Here is a 19,426-nt window from a genome sequence, read left to right on the forward strand (position 1 = left end):
GAAAGGCTACCCACTCCAGTACTCTGGCCTGGAGAACTCCATGGACTGTATATAGTCTGTGGCGTCACAAAGAGTCAGACACGATTGAGCGACTTTCACTGTATTATACATACATGTAAAATCAAGCTGCTTTGTTGCACATCTGAAACTAACACAATGTTATAAATGAACGATACTTCAGTAAAAAAGAAATAAAAATGTTTAAAAAGTAAAACAAAACCTCCAACAACAAAAAAAGATGGGGCCATGCCTTAGCTATGACCCCGGAAGTGTGCAATGAAGAACCACTGAGTTGAATCCATTTCTGTGCAGCTCCACGCACAGCCCATGCCGCCTCCCCTCTGCCCCGGCCCTCACCCGTTGTACCTGGGGTATCCACATCCCCTGAGCGCCTTTTACAGAGATTCAGTCTTACCATCTCTGAACACCTGCAGTCCCTCACAGGGTGCACTTGTGCCCTCAACAAACATACATACAAATAGAAACAGACGGCATGGACCTCTGCTGACCACTTCCGGGGCCGCTGTATAAACACAGCGATGGGGCGAGAACTTTCTCTTGAATGGCGATTACTGGACCACGGTGAGGTATCAATAATACTATTTGGTGATTCTGGGGTAGATTTTCAGATCATCCGTCCCAAGTGCCCTGGAAGTAGACTCTAAATCTTGACAAACAGCAACAAAGGCTGGTTTGTCCAGCAGCAACCAAAGCCGGCTCAAAGCAGCCCGGAAGGAACGTCAAAGCAACGTGAGTGTGGTTCTGCTCACGGACACAGAACCTCCTCACGCTCCACATCCCTTCTTCCCTCTTCATCACCGTGGCCTCCGTGCTTAAGCCCCACAGAGATGCCGGCTGCAAAGCGCAGAGGAGCACTGAGACTCAACAGCGTGGTCAGACTTCCACCCGGCCGCGTGGTGAGCGTGGGGCCCTTGAAGACAGCTCGCCCATGAGGAGAGGCGGGATACACCTCCTGAGTCAGAGGGATGGAGCTGACTCAGGATGCCGTGAACTCAGCTGGTCCGGGCTTGGGGGATAAAATCAGACCACCTCTCGCTCCTGCTCATAAAGTGAGTGGCCGGATGGCAGCGTCTTCCAGTGGACACTGACAACTGCCCAGGCCCCCCTGGGCTTCCTGCTCTGTTATCTCTCCACATCAGGCCTTCCTCTGCTTCTGCAGCCAGTGGGGAGACACTCTCTCTGGCTTCCTCTTGGTCCGTAGGCTGGGACCTACTGACTCCAGCCTCCCCCTCACTCTCTCTCGTTCCTTGGAGCTGCCGACATCCTTGAGCACCGCGCACAGATACAAAGCAAGGAAGGAAGCCACGTGTGTTCTAAACGCTCAGTCACGGCCGGAGGAGGTCCCCCGAGAAGCCAAGGAGGTGGGAAAATGTTTCATCCCTGTGGCTTGCGGTGAATGGATAGCAAAGCACTTCGTGGGCAGGAAATAGACTCAGTCTTCCTTTGGCAAGGGGGAAAAAATACTGAAGTAAATTTCATATTCTAGGAAACAATGTTCCTACCAGACCCCAGGCTGGGCTTGTTCGTTCAGTGAATGTAGGGTGTGCACCCCTTTCTCAAACCCAAGTTCCATAAAAGTGCTGTGATGAAGGTCACGCTGCTGGCAGGTTTGAAAGATGGAATCTGAGCCCCAGTTCTAACTCAAAGGTCCCATTATCCCCATCTGGTTGGCAGTCACGCAGCTATTCCTGCCACACACGTGGAGTCCCCCTCCCCAAAGGGGGCTCCTTCATCACCACCCCTGCACTGCCCAACACACAGCCTGTTCAGGGATTCAGACTCAGGGGAAGCTCCGCCCCAGATCGCCCACTGGCCATCGGGGCCACCTCCCATTCTGGCCCATCCTATACACCCAAGGCCATCCTCCTGCCCAGAGCCTCCATCCCAAGGCCCCCCGCCCCCGCCCCGCCCCAGTGCAGAGCCCCTCTGTTCCTCCTGCCCTTCCACTGGGGACACTGCAGCTGAAGGATTTACCCACCATGGCTTCTCCACCATTCATTCGGAGCCAGGCTCTCTGCAGATGCTGGCAGCAGGATGGTGAGCAAGCTGACTCTGGCCCTGCCCTCGGGGGATGGTCATCCAGGGAGCCGGGAAACCAGAATCTGCCCATGCTGATGGGTGAGCTGACCAACGTCACCCCGAGTCTTGTGCTGTGAGCTCACTAAGGGGCCAGCGCTGAGCAGAGGCTCGCGCTTGTGAAATAACAATACATACAGTGCAATTCCTGCCCCCAGGTCCCCAGTTTGATTCCAGTTCCAGACATGGAGCCCCTAAATCTCTCAGAACGTCTGGGCAAAATGAGCATCCTTGGTTCTACTGAGGAGGTTCTGGGTGGGCTCCTGGTTGGGTGCTGGTCACCAGAAAGACCAAGCCAGGCTTCCAAGTTTGGAATTTTCAACTCTACCCCTCCATCTTCCAGGGAGGAGAGAGGGGCTGAAAAATGAGTTAATCAATTGTGGCTATGTAACGAAGCCTCCTCAACAGGTAGGGTTCAGAGCTCTTTGAGGTTGGGGAATACATATACCTGCCAGGAGAGCGACATACCCTGACTCCCTGGGGCAGAAGCCCCTCGACTAGGGGCCTTTCCCTATGTATCTCTTCATCCAACTGTTTGACTATATTTCTTACCATACGCTTTATAATAAACTGGCAAATGTGCTTCCCTGAGTTCTATGAGCCATTAAAGCAAATTATCAAACCCAAGGAGGGGGGGCGGGGGGGTGGGAGCCCTGATCTGCAGCCGGCCTGTGGGAAGCAGAGGTGACAGAGTGGGAGGGGACGTCTTGTTAGGGCTGTGTCCTCACCCAGTGAGGGCTGTGCTAACCCCGACCAGCATCAGACTGAACTGAACTGTAGGACACCTGGCTGGTGCTGGAGAATTGGTTGATGTGGGAAAAACCGTATATCTGGTGCCCGAAGCGTGAGCACTAGGGGTATAGAGGCAAAACAGAAGTGAGTTTTGTTTTTTTCCCGAAACAGGACTCAATGAGGGGTTGAGTCACAGACCCACTGTTGGCACAGTGGTCAAGAATCCTCCCGGCAATGCAGGAGACATGGGTTCAGTCCCTGATCCGGGAAGGTCCCATAGGCTATGCAGCAACTAAGCCCATGCCCAGCAACTACTGAGCCTGTGTCCTAGAGCGAGCCCGTGCTCCTCAACAAGGGAAGCCACCACAGTGAGAAGCCCCAGCACCACAACTGGAGAGAGTCCCCGCGCACCAGAACTGGAGAAAAGCCCACCCAGCGATGGAGACTTCTCTTTGTGGTGGCTCCTCCTGTTGCAGAGCCCAGGCTCTAGGCACACGGGCTTCCAGAGTTGCAGGAAGCGGGCTCAGTATTTGCCATGTGCAGGCTCTAGGGCTGCACCAGGCAGGCTCAGTAGGTATGGCGCACAGGCTTAGTTGCCGTGTGGCATATGGGATCTTCCCAGACCAGGCATCGAACCTGTGTCCCGTGCATTGCCAGGCGGACTCTCATCTGCTATACCCCCAGGGAAGTCCTCGCAGCTTTATTTTAACTCAAGGAGTCTCCCAGGCTTGCCCCATTTGCTTCCCGTTCCTCAAGGATTGTTGTCCATCCTTGCCTGATATCCAGTATCTTGAAAATCTTTGGTTTATAGACTAATTCAAGCTGGTCTAACTCTCGTGCTGTACAATAGCAGCTTTCAAATGGCTTAGAGGGGGAGAAACTTTTCTCAAAAAAAGGATCAGTGGAGCCGCAAGTATACATAACAGACAAGAGGGAAACCATGATGGTTGAGGTGGGACAGAGCCTCCGGGAACATCTCGGGCCCCTGAGACAGTTCCAGGAAGATTATTTGAGAAGCAGTCACACAGCATAACTGACCAAATGCAGACACCACCCAGCCTAGCCTGGGCAGCGTTCCACGTGAAGTAAGTGATCTTGAATTGACGTTAAATGATCTCCTACACACCCAAAACCAAAAAACAAATTGGGTTTAGGGCCATGGCACGTTCCCCCGTGGCTTGCAAAAGCAGGATTTACAAACCAGGAGGCCGGCAAAGCAGCCTGAGTATGAGGTTTGGGCTCCAGCAGAATTCCTGCTTCCTTCCTGCAGACAGCCGGACAGCTGGGCTGAGGACCCTGCAGCCATCCTTCCACTGACACACAGCCAACCTGGGTGACACCCAAGTCGGCACCTTTTGCTGTTAGCACGAGGTCTGAAATAAAAAGACACCATCAGGCCAGCTGATGGGACTGGCCTGGCACCCATTCCCTCCAGCTCACACCTGGCCTTGTCCAGGTGACTGCTCCTCTCCCAGTGAGGACTGGGAGGTGGGGGCATCCTTTTTAGCTCTGCCCAGATGCTGTGAGTCACACGACATCACAAAGCCACGGACCACATATTGCACTGAAGAGGGGTTGAGGCCAGGTGCAGGGCACGCAGTATGGTTAGGGGTGGTTGGGGGAGCAGATTTGAATGAATTAGTCTGCACGAAAGTTGAGCAAGGCTTTTTCTCAGCAGAAGGCTGCAGCCTATGGACCTGGAGGTCAATAGGTTCTGGAAGAGGTGCCAAGCATTTGGGGCAGAACCAGACCAACGGCCCCAGCAACAGACTTCTACCAGTCACCATATAAGCTCACGGAAAAATCCCACAAGGCAGTGGGAGCCGGGCTCCTGCCTCCCAGGCAGACAGCCGCTTCTCAAGTCTGGCTGCAGGTATCAGAGTGGACGGCCACCCCTCCACCTTCAGACACTCAGGTTCCAGTCTGGGGACAGGACCACAAGGCCTCAGCTGACTCTAAGGTGTGGCCAAGGCAGAGAAGCCCGGATGCGGAGGACACATCCAACCCACACTCCCTGGCCCCTGGGCCTCCCCTGCCTGCCCTCTCTCCCACACACCCTAATTCTCAATAGGCCGCAAAGGAAGTATTTAAGGCCATTCGGGGGTTACGGGGTCATTGCAGTCTCGAAGCCACTCAGAACCAATGATGGCTTCACCTCACTGCAGTGGGAAAGGGAGTGTCTCACAGTTTCCCAACCACTACCCTAAGCTCGGGCTCCTTTTGCCAGAGTCCCAGCAGGCGTGCCTCTGCCCGGGGCACGCCCATCCCCTGGCCTGAATCGTTCCCTGCCCTCCACTCTCTGGAGGAAAGAAAGTTCAGCATATCCTGGAGCAAACCCTGCACCTGACTCCCCCAGAGCCCCCAGGGCACCCTGAGCCGTGGCGTCTGGGTTTGCCCACTGACATCCTCCCCGTTCCAGAGCCCGGGTATCTTTTTCTCAACTCTAATCTGAAACAGAAACAGCCAGTCAGCGTAGGAAATGGTGTTCCACCTTGTTGCTGCTGTTCAGTCGCTAAGTCGTGTCTGACTCTTTATGACCCCATGGCCTGCAGCACACCAAGCCTCCCTGTTCCTCAGTATCTCCCGGAGTTTGCCAAGTTCATGTTCATCGAGTTGGTGATGCCATCCACCCTGTCAGGAGCCAAATGCAAAGGTGGATGCCGCTCCTCACTGTCTCGGGGGCAGAGATGAAAATCAATGGTAAAAACAGTAAGAGTGTCACGGAGGGTGCAGAGAAAAGGGCATCCGCGTTCACCGTTAGTGGAAGCATAAACGTGGAGGGCCTTTCTGGAGGGCCGTGGGGCACCACGGATTAAATACAAGCCTGAATAACCTCACGCCACCGGACCAAAAACTTAACAAGGTTAAAAAAGGAAAAAAAGATGCTGCCCAAAATGGATATGCAGAGACAGTAAGTAGATGACTTGGGGACACGGGGTCAGGGAGAATCTGCTAAGGAGTGGGTTTTCTTTTGGGGAGGGATGAAGGTGTTCTAAATTAGATATGGTGATGGTTGGACAACCAGGTGAATATACTAAAGGCTGCTGAATTGTACACAATCTAAGGATTGGATTTATGGCATGTGAATTATATCTCAGTAAAGAAATATCAATAACCTCAGATATGCAGATGACACCACCCTTATGGCAGAAAGTGAAGAGGAACTCAAAAGCCTCTTGATGAAAGTGAAAGTGGAGAGTGAAAAAGTTGGCTTAAAGCTCAACATTCAGAAAATGAAGATCATGGCATCTGGGCCCATCACTTCATGGGAAATAGATGGGGAAACAGTGGAAACAGTGTCAGACTTTATTGTTTTGAGCTCCAAAATCACTGCAGATGGTGACTGCAGCCATGAAATTAAAAGACACTTACTCCTTGGAAGGAAAGTTATGACCAACCTAGATAGCATATTGAAAAGCAGAGACATTACTTTGCCAAGAAAAGTCCGCCTAGTCAAGGCTATGGTTTTTCCAGTGGTCATGTATGGATATGAGAGTCGGACTGTGAAGAAAGCTAAGAGCTGAAGAATTGATGCTTTTGAACTGTGGTGTTGGAGAAGACTCTTGAGAGTCCCTTGGACTGCAAGGAGATCCAACCAGTCCATTCTGAAGGAGATTAGCCCTGGGATTTCTTTGGAAGAAATGATGCTAAAGCTGAAACTCCAGTACTTTGGCCACCTCATGGGAAGAGTTGACTCAATGGAAAAGACTCTGATGCTGGGAGGGATTGGAGGCAGGTGGAGAAGGGGATGACAGAAGATGAGATGGCTGGATGGTATCACTGACTCAATGGACGTGAGTCTCAGTGAACTCCGGGAGCTGGTGATGGACAGGGAGGCCTGGCGTGCTGCGATTCATGGGGTCGCACAGAGTCAGACACGACTGAACGACTGAACTGAACTGAAAGATGTCATAAAAAAACAAAAATAGTCATCAAACTATTATTAAAATAGTGGATGGTTGATTCAATCATGGATGATTGAAAACAATTTACATACCTAAACGAAGAGGGAAAGTTAAATACTGCTGCTGCTGCTGCTAAGTCACTTCAGTCATGTCCGACTCTGTGTGACTCCATAGACGGCAGCCCACCAGGCTCCCCCGTCCCTGGGATTCTCCAGGCAAGAACACTGGAGTGGGTTGCCATTTCCTTCTCCAATGCATGAAAGCGAAAAGTGAAAGTGAAGTCGCTCAGTTGTGTCCGATTCTTTGCGACCCCATGGACTGCAGCCTACCAGGCTCCTCCATCCATGGGATTTTCCAGGCAAAAGTACTACACAACTTTAAAAAATCATATTCTACAGCACTGCCATCCAACAGAACTTTTTGTGTGAGAAGAGAATGTTGTGTTCTACATTGTCCGTGATAACAGCACACGCGATTGTGGAGCCCTTGAAACGCAGCCAGTACACCTGAGTACGGGCTTCCCAGGTGGCGCTAGTGGGTAAAGAGTCCGCCTGCCACTGCAGAGATGTGGGTTCGGTCCCTGGGTTGGGAAAATCCCCTTGAGTAGGAAATTGCACCCTATTCCAGTATCCTTGCCTGAGAAATCCCATGGACAGAGGAGCCTGGTGGACTACTGTCTGTGGCGTCGCAGAAGAGTCGGATACCATTTAACAACGAAACAACAGCAACAACTGGGTAACAGTTTCTATTATTTGTTTTGAAGACAGATTCTCAAGGTAGCTCACTTTTAACATCATTCTTCCTTGTGAGAAGGCTCAAAATTGTGCCTGTTTCCCAGGACCTTTGCACAAACATAAACTACTGGATCAAATGTCAGCCTCCAGCAGAACCCACTTCAAAGGCCGAATGGTACAGCATTGACATCACTGCTCCCTTCCCTGTCAGATTATTCCACACAACCCTCTCCTGATGTGGTTCGATGTCCCACCAGCATCTCAGCATCCTCAGCCTGCCCCCATCCGCTCTTCTCCTGGATTATTTTCTAGCCTTTGGCCTCCGAATCCTTTGTTTACTCACATGAGGTTCAGTTGTGCTTTCATCTCCTTCATGTCTCAGCTCAAACGAGGCTTATCAGATAAACTACTGGGTGGCCAGTTAACCGTGAATTTTAAATAAACAGTGAGTAATTTGCTAGTGTAAGCGTATCACATGCAAAGTGGATTTTTAGGTAAGTGAATAACTGTGTAGTATAAGTAGGTCGGGCTTCTCAAGTGGCGCTAGTGGTAAAGAACCTGCCTGCCAATGCAGAAGAGACGGGGGTTCGATCCCTGGGTCAGGAAGATCCCCTGCAAGAGGGCATGGTAACCCACTTCAGGATTCTTGCCTGGAGAATCCCATGAAGAGAGGAGCCTGGTGGGCTACAGTCCGTGGGGTCGCAGAGTAGGACGTGACTGAAGTGACTTAGCACCCACGCACTTAAGTATAACATGCATGAAGAAAACCCCACAGAGCATTAAGTTTACAGCTTGATTTTTCACAAAAGAAGCACTCCTGTGTAAACACCATTCAGATCAGGAAGTGGAGAGCTCCAGAACCAGGGTCCACTGCTGCTGAGCCTGAGGATGGCCCGGCACCCCTCCCCACCCCCTACCCCGTGGTGGATCTGGAAAGCATGAGTTTGGGCATAAACCCCCGGTTCAAATCTCACCTTGAGCACAGGCGTGATTTCCTCACATGCCAAATGAATTTTAATAGCGTACACATTTCATGGGGTAACTCTGAGGATCACCTGAGACCATGTAAGCGCCTGAAATTGCTCCCGGCACATGGGAGGGGCCCAGGAAAAGTTCATTTCCTTCCCCCCCTTTCCAGGGAAGGTGTTTTTCCTTCCTAGTTTCCTACCAGGCCTGAGACTGAGAATGAAAACATATCAGCCACTCCCCTGACAGTCACCCACACTCCAAACACCTCACAAAAGTCCTGAGTCCTTCTGGGGAGGGGGTGCAGATCTGAGCTCCCTCCATTCCCCCACTGTGTTCTGACCGCACTGGGGGGGCAACTGCTTCTGCCCAGGACATGCGGGTGCTCAATGGACATTTGCTGGTTGCATGAATAAATGAAAGCGTGAATGGACAAAGCCACACTCCCCACCCCTGGCTCCTCTCCTGCCCACAGGGCTCCGTGCAGTTTCGGGGACCGCCGTGACACAGAGAGGCTCTGAGATGAGTGACTTCACGTAGGCTTAGACAGGAAAGAATCTGCCAGCAATGAGGGAGACCTGGGTTTGATCCCTGGGTTGGGAAGATCCCCTGGGGAAGGGAACGGCTACCCGCTCCAGTATTCTGGTCTGGAGAATCCCATGGACAGAGGAGCCTGGTGGGCTATAGTCCATGGGATCGCAAAGAGTCAGACAAGACTGAACGACTAACACACACACACACACACACACACAGCCGTAAAAGTCTCATAAGAAGGTCTGATGCTGAAGGTACAGCTAACCATGTGCAACCAGAAAGGAATGGGGATAAAAATCCTTTTTTCCACAGAAGAAATCAAGTCTTGAACTTTCCTTAGAAATAACAAAGCTGGGTGACTTCTCTTGTGGTCTAGTGGTTAAGACTTTGCCTTCCAATGGAGAGGGTGCTGGTTTGATCCCTGGTCAGGGAGCTAAAATCCCACATGCCTCATGGACAAAATACCAAAACATAAAACAGAAACAATACTGTAACACATTTAATAAAGTATTTAAAAATGGTCATCATCAAAAAAAAAAAAAAAGAAATAACAAAGCTGATTTTAGAGATGGTGAAGATCCACATTCACCCAAGATGAGAAAAGGGCATGATGGAGAAGAACAATAAGACAAAGTGAAAGATGCCAGTGGAACTGTGAGGCTGAGGGGACACGTCTATCTCTGCAGTTCCCAGAGTCCTCCCCACCCCATCCACCCTCTCCCTCCCCTGGGAAGTCAGGAGCAGAGAGCTGGCTGGATTGAGTCCCCAGCTTCAGGACTGGTGGGAGAGGAACACCAGCAAAAGATTTCCCCTTTGAACAAAGAGGAAGTCTGGAAGCAGGCTTTGATGGGTTCAGGGCTGAGCCAGTGAGCCATCTTGGACCAGTTACTTCGTTGCTCAGTTTCCCCATCTTCAAAACGGGGAAGTAGTCCTGGGCATGCTGCAGGGCTGCAGGGAGCCTGAGAGGCAGCACAGGTGAAACCCCTGCACGTCACTCCTTCCTAAACAGTCCTGAGCCATGCGTGGGAACGTTGGTTTCAAAACGGAGGTTTTAACGTCACTTGTGGGCTCGACTGAGAGTGTAACACATTCCCCTTTTTGAGAAAAGACAAAATAACTGCCTTTAAAGACTATCCCATTTAGAATCTGCAGAATGGATGAGCTACCTGTGAGGCACACAACAGACATGAGTTTCCTGGGAGACCAAGAACCAAGATATCTTTCAGGGAGGGGCCTGAACAACTAAGCCAGACAGAGAGAGGAGCCTGGAATGAGGATGTCCATCACGCATGGACCAGGAGAGGGGTGGAAGTGGAGGAGAGAAGGTTGGCTGGACAACGGCTCCAATTCTGAGTGTGGAATGGGGAAGAGGGGAAGGGGGAGTCTTTTCTGAGCCCAGTAGTGACAGGACCTGGTCGTTTGAACAGGCCAGTTGGGTCAGATCTAGGAAGACGGGAGCTCAAACAGAAGACTTCCTACCGATCAGAACTGGCTGACTTGAGATTGAGCTCCCTGGACTGCTGAGTTACACGCAGGAGAAAAGAGGGGTTTTCTACTGCATGGAGCCAGTAAGGGGCAGCAGGGGGAGAGGCTCCAGGCTCTCAAGTCTGATTCTTTAATAACTTGCACAAAGTTAGACTGGCTGCTCACCCTGCAGAAAATCAAGCCAGCAGCTGGAATGACACAGAGTCCCCCAGAAGTTCCAGAAACCAAACAGAAGTGCTGCTTCCAATGAGCAACAGAAATGGAAAGTGCCCCTGCACTCTGGCTCTGTGGCATCCCGGGAGGCTCCCCAACCACTATGATTCCAGCCAAAGTCTAAATATCTATGCGTTTAAAACAGTCTGTCTTGGAGAAAAAAAAAGCTGTCTGTCTTGGGACTCCCCTGGGTGATCCAGTGGTTACGACTCTGCTCCAAAAGCAGGGGGCCCAGGTTCAATCCCTGGTCAGGAAACTGGTTCCCACATGCCGCAACTAAAGATCCTGCACATGGTAATGAAGATCCTGGTGCAGCTAAATGAATAAATAAATACTTAAAAAATAATAACAGGTTAAAAATAATAACAATAAAATAGTCTGTTTTAAGCATGGTTATCCCTATGTAAAATGATGGACGCTTTTAATTGGCTTGGCCAAGAAGTCCATTCAGGTTTTTCCATAAGATGTTACAGAAAAACCCAAACAAAGTTTTTGGTCAACTTCAATGTTATTATTTTTGTCTATTATGTTCTGATTTTTCTACAGTTCTATAGTGTTTGTTTAAACGGTTTTAAAATGACAAAAACCACAGAGGAAAACTGCAGGAAAAAAAAAAATCAAACCCTTAAGACAGCATCAATTCAGTTCAGTTCAGTTCAGTCGCTCAGTCGTGTCCGACTCTGTGCGACCCATGAATTGCAGCACACCAGGCCTCCCTGTCCATCACCAACTCCCGGAGTTCACTCAGACTCACGTCCTTCGAGTCAGCGATGCCATCCAGCCATCTCATCCTCTGTCATCCCCTTTCTCCTCCTGCCCCCAATCCCTCCCAGCATCAGAGTCTTCTCCAATAAGTCAACTCTTCCCATGAGGTGGCCAAAGTACTGGAGTTTGAGCTTTAGCATCATTCCTTCCAAAGAAACCCCAGGGCTGATCTCCTTCAGAAAGACAGCATAGTAACTACCAAAAAAGGGATGGAAATCTCTTGCAAAGATATTGCAACAGAAGAAATTGGAAGGGTATCAGCCAAGTGACACCAGCTTGCAGAGCAGGTGGTTTAGAAAGCGACAAGCAGAACAGAACCCAGAGAAATTCCAGAGGCAGGTCAAGTCAACGACCATAGAACTAGTGCAGCCGCTATGGAAAACAGCACAGAGGTTCCACCAAAAACTAACAACAGAACTACCACACCACCCAACAACAATTCCAACTCTGGGTATATATCTGAAGAAAATGAAAACACTAATTCAAGAAGACTCTTGAGAGTCCCTTGGATTGCTAGGAGATCAAACCAGTCCATCCTAAAGGAAATCGGCCCTGAATATTGCTCCAGTACTTTGGCCAGCCGATGTGAAGAACTGACTCACTGGAAAAGACCCTGGTGCTGGGAAAGACAGAGGGCAGGAGGAGAAGGGGGCGACAGAGGACGAGATGGTTGGATGGTGTCATGGACTCAATGGACAATGAGTCTGAGCAAAGTCTGGGAGATAGTAAAGAACAAGGAAGCCTGGCGTGTTGCATTCCATGGGGTCACAAAGAGTCAGACACAACTGAGTGACTGAACAACAAGCAATTTAATAGGATACACACATCTCAATGCTCACAGCAGCACTACTTACAATAGCCAAGATATGGAAGCAAATTAAGCATCCATCAACAGATGAATGGATTTTAAGAAGATGTACCCCCCCCACACACACACACAATGGAATACTACTCTGCCATTAAAAAGAACAAAATTCTGCCATTTACAGCAACATGGACGGACCTAGAGAATACGTTACTTGGTGAAATAAATCCAACAGAGACAGACAAATATTGTGTGATATCATTTATACAATAATACAATACAAATGAATGCATATGCAAACAGAAACAGTCTCACAGATACAGAAAACAAATTTGTGGTTACCAAAGGGAAGAGGGAAAGGAAGAAGGACAAATATGGGGTATGGGATTAGCAGATATCAACTACTACACACACACACAAAACCAGATAAGCCACAAGGGTACATTGCAGAGAACAGGGAATGATAGCCATCACCTGGTAATGATTTATAACAGAGTATAATCTGCAAAAGTTGGATCATCATGTTGTATTCCTAAAACCAACAGAACCTTGTAAATCAACTGTACTTCAATTAAAGATATCTGCACACATACACACACGCTGCACAGGAGGGCGCTCGCACTGCTGGCAGGAACGCTGCAGTGCACAGCCACGCAGGGACGCCTGCTGGCAGCTGCTGGAAAAGTTAAACGCACTCCTACCATATGATCCAGCATTTCCACTCCTAGATATGCGCCCCAGAGAAATGAGCGCATATGTCCACACAACTGATCACAGCAGACGTACTCATCATGGCCCTACGCTGAGACAATCCACAGTTCCTTCAAAGGGAAATACAACAACGTGGGTTCACACCAAGGGGTATTACTTGGCAGTATAAGAGGGCACTGTACAGGAGACAGGGATCAAGACCATCCCCATGGAAAAGAAATGCAAAAAAGCAAAATGGCTGTCTGGGGAGGCCTGACAAATAGCTGTGAAAAGAAGACAAGCGAAAAGCAAAGGAGAAAAGGAAAGATATAAGCATCTGAATGCAGAGTTCCAAAGAATAGCAAGAAGAGATAAGAAAGCCTTCCTTAGCGATCAGTGCAAAGAAATAGAGGAAAACAACAGAATGGGAAAGACTAGAGATCTCTTCAAGAAGATTAGAGATACCAAGGGAACATTTCATGCAAAAATGGGCTCGATAAAGGACAGAAATGGTATGGACCTAACAGAAGCAGAAGATATTAAGAAGAGGTGGCAAGAATACACAGAAGAACTGTACAAAAAAGATCTTCACAACCCAGATAATCACAATGATGTGATCACTGACCTAGAGCCAGACATCCTGGAATGGGAAGTCAAGTGGGCCTTAGAAAACATCACTACGAACAAAGCTAGTGGAGGTGATGGAATTCCAGTTGAGCTATTTCAAATCCTGAAAGATGATGCTATGAAAGTGCTGCACTCAATATGCCAGCAAATTTGGAAAACTCAGCAGTGGCCACAGGACTGGAAAAGGTCAGTTTTCATTCCAATCCCAAAGAAAGGCAATGCCAAAGAATGCTCAAACTACCGCACAATTGCACTCATCTCACATGCTAGTAAAGTAATGCTCAAAACTCTCCAAGCCAGGCTTCAGCAATACGTGAACCACGAACTTCCAGATGTTCAAGCTGGTTTTAGAAAAGGCAGAGGAACCAGAGATCAAATTGACAACATCCACTGGATCATCGAAAAAGCAAAAGAGTTCCAGAAAAACATCTATTTCTGCTTTATTGACTATGCCAAAGCCTTTGACTATGTGGATCACAATAAACTGTGGAAAATTCTGAAAGAGATGGGAATACCAGACCACCTGACCTGCCTTCTGATAAATCTGTATGCAGGTCAGGAAGCCACAGTTAGAACTGGACATGGAACAACAGACTGGTTCCAAATAGGAAAAGGAGTACGTCAAGGCTGTATATTGTCACCCTGCTTATTTAACTTATATGCAGAGTACATCATGAGAAACACTGGGCTGGAAGAAGCACAAGCTGGAATCAAGATTGCCAGGAGAAATATCAATAACTTCAGATATGCAGATGACACCACCCTTATGGCAGAAAGTGAAGAGGAACTCAAAAGCCTCTTGAGGAAAGTGAAAATGGAGAGTGATAAAGTTGGCTTAAAGCTCAACATTCAGAAAACGAAGATCATGGCATCTGGTCCCATCACTTCATGGGAAATAGATGGGGCAACAGTGGAAACAGTGTCAGACTTTATTTTGGGGGGCTCCAAAATCACTGCAGATGGTGACTGCTGCCATGAAATTAAAAGACGCTTACTCCTTGGAAGGAAAGTTACGACCAACCTAGATGGCATATTCAAAAGCAGAGACATTACTTTGCCAACAAAGGTCCGTCTAGTCAAGGCTATGGTTTTTCCTGTGGTCACGTATGGATGTGAGAGTTGGACTGTGAAGAAGGCTGAGCGCCGAAGAATTGATGCTTTTGAACTGTGGTGTTGGAAAAGACTCTTGAGAGTCCCTTGGACTGCAGGAGATCCAACCAGCCCATTCTGAAGGAGATCAGCCCTGGGATTTCTTTGGAAGAAATGATGCTGAAGCTCAAACTCCAGTACTTTGGTCACCTCATGTGGAGAGTTGACTCACTGGAAAAGACTCTGATGGTGGGAGGGATTGGGGGTAGGAGGAGAAGGGGACGACAGAGGATGAGATGGCTGGATGGCATCACTGAGTCCATGGATGTGAGTCTCAGTGAACTCCGGGAGTTGGTGATGGACAGGGAGGCCTGGCGTGCTGCGATTCATGGGGTCGCACAGAGTCGGACACGACTGAGCAACTGAACTGAACTGATAAGAGGACCGACCACTGACACAGGCAGCCACAGGAATTAATTTCAGACATTGTCTAGGTGAATAAGGCACACAAAAGAATACTACAGTAGATTCTCGCTATTCGCGAGGCAGTTATGCTCCATAAAGTCACCACAAACAGCAAACTGTTCTGTTGTGCAGTCGCTAAGTTGTGTCCAGCTCTCTGCGACCCCATGGACTGTAGCCCGCCAGGCACCTCTGTCCATGGGATTTCCCAGGCAAGAATATTTGGGTATTCTTTTTTGGGGGGTTTCCATGTCCTTCTCCAGGGGATCTTCTCGAGCCAGGGATTGAACTCACGTCACCTGCATCGGCAGGTAGATTCTTTGAGCCACTGAGCCACCAGGGAAGCTGAAATTGTGAATAGCAAATCACTGCTCCCAGAGGAAACACAAGGTTAGGTTCCTGTGAGCCTCTGGGCACAGGAAAGTCAGTGTTCTATTTGGGGTTCATACCCACTACTCTGCTTCAGGACTCCAGAGCTCTACCCGGCCAAGCAAGACAGGAAACCATCCAGAGACGCACGCGAGTTCCATGCGTGCAGAAATTTCTCTCTGAAATTTCTTCTCGGCAAAATGTGGTCATGTCTCAGGTTTGCCCTGGGGGACAGGACCTCTCCAGGCTTACAGACTAGCCCACCGGCCACCAGCCACGTCACCCAAGTCCTCGCTCAGTAAGCTCACCCTTCTGCTCAGATCGGTGATCAGGGTCTGACAGACGTCAAACGGGGCGTCACAGCTACCACCGGGCCCAAGCGACAGAGAAAAACTGCGTCTGCAGCAGCCGCTGCCTGTCAGCCTGCTGGCATCGGAACCAAACACTTGCACTTTTCACTCTGATGGCACAACATGATAAATACACTCCATGATTCGTTCATTCAACAAATACTTTACGTGTAACTTCTACAGACCAGGCCCAGGGTTTTGTATTTTGAATCCTGTCACTAAATTGATGTTTGGTTTGATTTCCTCACTGTCCTTATTTCTTTTTTAAAATTATATATTTATTTATTTGGCTGCCTTGAGTCTTAGTTGCAGCACTTGGGATCTTTCCTTATGGAATGAGGGCTCTGTTGCCCCGAGGCATGTAGGATCTCAGCTTCCAGACCAGGGGAGACGGGCTCTTAACCACGGGACCACCTGGGAAGTCCTTTCCTTATTTCTTAAGAGCTGGATTATCATAGAGCTCCAATTTTGTTTCCCAAAAGAAAGCAGTTCTGAGTTCATGAGCGCGGCTGATGAGGACCAAGCACTTTTAGGGGGACAAGGACATTTCGCCGTCACCTCTGCTGGGACGTGATCTCACGGAGGGACGTGGCGGGTCAACCAGGAGAAGTGCCTGTCATCACCACCCGCTGGCCTGCTGCCCGGGGCGCATCTGTTGTTTATCACGCCCTCCCCACTCCGGCTTCTGTGCTCTGTGGCTGGGCTCTCTGCAGGCCAGCGAGGGACCCGCTTCCATCCAACTGATGCCCATACGCCCCCCCATCCAGTGTCTGGGTCCCGCCTCCAGAACACCATCACCCCTAGAGCCAGGCGTTTCCTCCCAGCCAACAGCCCTGAACCCAAAACCAGCTTTGGAGGCTTGGAGCACAGAAGAGGAATCAGAATTATAAGGAGCCCAGGCACTCCTTGGAAGGAAAGTTATAACCAATCTAGATAGCATATTCAAAAGCAGAGACATTACTTTGCCAACAAAGGTCCGTCTAGTCAAGGCTATGGTTTTTCCAGTGGCCATGTATGGATGTGAGAGTTGGGACTGTGAAGAAGGCTGAGCACCGAAGAATTGATGCTTTTGAATTGTGGTGTTGGAGAAGACTCTTGAGAGTCCCTTGGACTGCAAGGAGGTCCAACCACTCCATCCTAAAGGAGATCGGTCCTGGGTGTTCTTTGGAAGGAATGATGCTAAAGCTGAAACTCCAGTACTTTGGCCACCTCATGCAAAGAGTTGACTCACTGGAAAAGACTCTGATGCTGGGAGGGATTAGGGGCAGGAGGAGAAGGGGACGACAGAGGATGAGATGGCTGGATGGACGTGAGTCTGAGTGAACTCCGGGAGTTGGTGATGGACAGGGAGGCCTGGCGTGCTGCGATTCATGGGGTCGCAAAGAGTCGGACATGACTGAGCGACTGAACTGAACTGAACTGAACAGGCCCGCCGGTGCCCGTCAGTGAAGTGGAGAAGGGTGTCCGAGCTGGCACAGAAGGCCCGCATCTTGCTGCCAGCATGTTCCACATGACTGTAGCTGTCAGCAAACGCGCTGGGGCCCAGCCCTGAAATCCGCCTCTCTCTACATTCACTACCTGACTGCACCAGCAGGAAGCAACACGAACCAAGGAAGGGAAGAGGGGGACAGAACAGGAGATGCTCCAGCAGATGGGAAACCTGACCTCCTCCCCGGGGCCAGCCCTGCCTGTCCTGTGAGCAAACACGGCCGCGACTTGGCTCCACTCTGCTGAAAGGAAACCATAAACTCAGCTCATGGGGCGGTTCGGCCGAACAGGGAAGCTGCTGTCAGGCTCCCAGGCAGCAAAAGGCCAATCTGCTACTGTCTTCTGAAGCTGAGGTGATGGTCACATGCAGTCAGGCCCAGGGCTGCCGCGCCGGGTACCCCCGACTCAGGGCTGCATTATAAGATGGGGGCCATGTTTACGAGGCCCTGAAAGACCTGAGTCACTAGACCTCCCAGGACCAGCTACAGAACTCAAGTCCCCTCCTCGTAAATGACAGCATCGCGGAAGGCTTCTAGAACCTTCTATATGTTACAAAGACATGTGTCGGGGGGAAGGACTCCTGACTAACTTCCAGTGACCGGGAGTAACCAGACCGCGCTCCCCCGGGACACGCGGAGACGAATCACAGAACAAAACAGATGAGGGGAGAGCTTGGCCAAGTCTAAACTCGTGGCTCTCGAGATGTAAAAATAACCTGGCTCTAAAGTATTCCCTCAGAAACACTCAGGCAGAGAGCCTCCGGCCTTCCAACATGACCCTGAGGTTCTGCGTCCAGCTGGTTTCCCTGGGAGGGGACAGATGAGAAACAAAGCCTGACACAGATATATGTATTTGCTGGCAGGCACAACCCTGCAGCTGACACGCCTTGGAAATTTTGGAGGCCTGTTTTGATTCAGGGTAAGGTTTCTGTCCGGTTTGCCAGATGGACTCTGAGCGTAGCTTCGTCCGACATTTGGGTTTAAACATCTAGACACAGGCCTGGGGTTGATACTGACCCTGAGACCAAGACACCCTGGCTACCTCCAAAGAAACTGTGGGCTGGCACACCCCCGTCCTTGCGCACAACATTTGGGGGTGTCACGGGGCACCACCGACGGCATGACCTGCCCGCCCTAACCCACACCCTTCAGGGGAACAGGAGAAGTCCGGGGCCCGACGGGTTGTGAGCAGTCAAGACTCCTGAGCAGCCCATGCATGTTTTAACACCGCTGAGCTTCTATGGTCGCCACCCGGCAGGGAGGAGCTGGTATGAGCCCCTGGCTCCTGGCCTGAAGACGAACCAGAGGGCACACCTGGCTGCGAAAGGGGGATGCATCCCTCGAGCCACTTCAGGCATCCACCCCGCCATGGCCTGCCTTCCTCATCACTCCACCTGCAAAGGGGGAGGCTCAGGCCTGACCTCCTCGTGGCCATGATGCCCACTGAGGTCCCTCTGTCAGAAAGCCCCTGTGCTCCCAGGAGCCGAGGGCCAGCGCAGCATGCAGGTCAGGATCCCGGGCTTAGCAAAGCTCCTTAATAGATATCTTGGGCAGGTTAATTCACTTCTGTGTACCTCAGCTTCCCCGTCCATAAAACGGGGATCATAAGACAGGCTTGTTGGAAGGATTAAACACGTGTATGTGTGTGAGATGATTAGCGAAGTGCCTGACACAGAGCAACTTGCTCGATAAATTTTAGCAAAACTACCTCAGAGCCACAACCCAGGTAAACATCCTTTCCTTTTCCCCCTCCACACCCTAAGTGAAGCCCCTCCATTCCTGAAACAGACATCCACCCACCCCCACGAGGAGCCTGAAGGGCCAGGCCCCGAGACCCCTATTCCCCGCCCCGTGCTAAGCCTGAGACCTAGAAACGCTGAGACCCAGAAACACAAGAGCCCTTCAAAGTGTCCTGGGAAATGCCAGCAAAAGCAAGATCACCAAGTCCCAAGGCTAGTCCCCCTGCTGTCACCCACACTAGGGACCCCAAGTTTAATTAGAATGAGAGGGCTTCCCTGGTGGCTCAGTGGTAAAGAATCCACCCGCCAATATGGGAGACATGGGTTCGATCCCTGATCCAGGAAGATCCTACACGCTGCGGAGCAACCAAGCCCGT

General features: G+C 50.3%; 1 protein-coding gene across 1 annotated transcript in view; it reads right to left on the reverse strand.

Annotated features, from left to right (window-relative positions):
• Positions 1-19,426, reverse strand: part of LIMD1 (LIM domain containing 1) — a 79,113-nt gene that overhangs the window by 47,289 nt on the left and 12,398 nt on the right. The gene's annotated exons all lie outside the window — the stretch shown is intronic.

Source organism: Bos grunniens, chromosome 22 (assembly GCF_055505025.1).
Source record: "Bos grunniens cultivar Pamir isolate PY7600 chromosome 22, Bosgru_T2T1.0, whole genome shotgun sequence".
Lineage (NCBI taxonomy): Eukaryota > Metazoa > Chordata > Mammalia > Artiodactyla > Bovidae > Bos > Bos grunniens.